General features: G+C 35.7%; 1 non-coding gene across 1 annotated transcript; it reads right to left on the bottom strand.

Moving 5' to 3' along the window:
• Window positions 1-2,059: 2,059 nt before the first annotated feature.
• Window positions 2,060-2,167, bottom strand: LOC112793868 (small nucleolar RNA R71). Its single transcript, XR_003198557.1, has one exon. It is a non-coding gene; the product is annotated as a small nucleolar RNA R71 (small nucleolar RNA).
• Between the last annotated feature and the right edge of the window lie 219 nt (window positions 2,168-2,386).

Below are 2,386 nucleotides of genomic sequence, written 5' to 3'. Positions count from 1 at the left end.
AAGTTTTTGGCGCCGTTGCCGGGGATTGTTCGAGTATGGATAACTGACGGTTCATCTTGTTGCTTAGATTAGGTATTTTTCTTCAAAGTTCTTAAGAATGAATTCTAGTGTTTCAAGGTGATGCTCTTATCATCACCAAGGCTGATTGATTTTCATCAATTTAGCTCTTGAATGCAATGTCCTGCTGAAGCTTGGCTAGCCATGTCTAATTCCTTTAGACTGAAGCTTTAGACTAACATTGCATGATTCCTGGAATTCTCATTAAGAATTTTGATACCTTTATTTTCTTTTCCACTTAATTTTTGAAAAAACACAAAAAAGTACAAAATCATAAAATCCAAAAATTTCTTGTTTGAGTCTAGTGTCTCATTTTAAGTTTAGTGTCAATTGCATGCTTTCATTCATGTGTCTTAAGGATCTTCAAGTAATTCTTGATGATTTCTTACTCTGATCTTTGAATTCTCTTGACTTGAGTGTTTATATGTCTCATGTGCATTCTCATTAGTGTCAGTAGTATACAAACTGCTAAGTTTGGTGTCTTGCATGCATTGTTATTTGATTTTAGTTGCATTTTGATTATTCCTCACTATTAAAAATCCAAAAATATTTTTAATTTGTGTCTTTTCAAGTCAATAATACAGAGAATTGAAGATTCAGAACATACTGCAGAGGAATTATACAGAAAAAGCTGGGCGTTCAAAATGCCCAGTGAAGAAGACAGACTGGCGTTTAAACGCCAGCCAGGGTGCCTGGCTGGGCGTTTAACGCCCAAAAGGGTAGAGTTTTGGGCGTTAAACGCCAGAATGTGCACCATTCTGGGCGTTTAACGCCAGGATGGCACAAGAGGGAAGATTCTGTTTTCAATGCAATTTTTTTTCAGGTTTTCAAAGTTTTTCAAAATCAAATCTTTTTCAAATCATATCTTTTCAATCATATGTTTTTAAAATTGATTTCTTTCTATTTTCAAAGATACTTGCTATCAATTAATGATTTGATTCAACATTTCAAGTATGTTGCCTTTTCTGTTGAGAAAGGTTTAATGATTGAATCATATCTTTTCTTGATAGCCAAGTCATTAATTTTTAAAATCAAATCTTTTTAAAATGTTTTTCAAATCATATCTTCTCAATCACATTTTTCTTAAAATCAATCATATCTTCTTAACCACATCTTTTTCAAATAGTTAGTCAATCAAATCTTTTTAATTTCCAATTTCAAATTCTTTTTCAAAAATCACTTTACTTCCTTCTCAATCATGGTTTTCGAAAATCAATTAATGTTTTTCAAAATGTTTTCAAAATCCTTTACTTAATTTTCGAAAATTACTTCCCTTCTTCTCACATCCTTCTATTTATGGACTAACACTGTTCCTTAATGCAAAATTCGAACTCCATCTTCTTTGATAAGTTCGAATTTTCTACTTCTGTCTTCTACTTTTCTTTTCCTCTGACACCTAAAGGAATCTCAATACTGTGACATAGAGGATTCCACATTTTCTTGTTCCCTTCTCTTTCTTATGAGCAGGAGCAAGGACAAAAGCATTCTTGTTGAGGCTGATCTTGAACCTGAAAGGACCTTGAAGAGAAAGCTAAGAGAAGCCAAAGCACAACTCTCTGTAGAGGACCTAACAGAAATCTCCAAAGAAGAAGAACCTATGGCAGCCGAAAACAACAACAATGCCAACAATGCAAGGAAGGTGCTGGGTGACTTTACTGCACCTACTCCCGACTTTTATGGGAGAAGCATCTCTATCCCTGCCATTGGAGCAAACAACTTTGAGCTTAAGCCTCAATTAGTTTCTCTAATGCAACAGAATTGCAAGTTCCATGGACTTCCATTAGAAGATCCTCATCAGTTTTTAGCTGAATTCTTGCAAATCTGTGACACTGTCAAGACTAATGGGGTTGACCCTGAGGTCTACAGACTTATGCTATTCCCTTTTGCTGTAAGAGACAGAGCTAGGACATGGTTGGACTCACAACCTAAAGAAAGCCTGGACTCTTGGGAAAAGCTAGTCAATGCCTTCTTGGCAAAGTTCTTTCCACCTCAAAAATTGAGTAAGCTTAGAGTGGAAGTCCAAACCTTCAGACAGAAGGAAGGAGAATCCCTCTATGAAGCTTGGGAAAGATACAAACAATTAATCAGAAAGTGTCCTTCTGATATGCTTTCTGAATGGAGCATCATAGGTATTTTCTATGATGGTCTCTCTGAACTATCCAAAATGTCTTTGGATAGCTCTGCTGGAGGATCTCTTCATCTGAAAAAGACGCCTACAGAAGCTCAAGAGCTAATTGAAATGGTTGCAAATAACCAATTCATGTACACTTCTGAAAGAAATCCTGTGAACAATGGGACTAGTCAGAAGAAAGGAGTTCTTGAGATTAAC

The sequence above is a fragment of the Arachis hypogaea genome, chromosome 3 (assembly GCF_003086295.3).
Source record: "Arachis hypogaea cultivar Tifrunner chromosome 3, arahy.Tifrunner.gnm2.J5K5, whole genome shotgun sequence".
Classification (NCBI taxonomy): domain Eukaryota; kingdom Viridiplantae; phylum Streptophyta; class Magnoliopsida; order Fabales; family Fabaceae; genus Arachis; species Arachis hypogaea.
The sequence above is the reverse complement of the archived record's forward strand: the minus strand, read 5'-3'. Positions and strand labels throughout refer to the sequence as shown.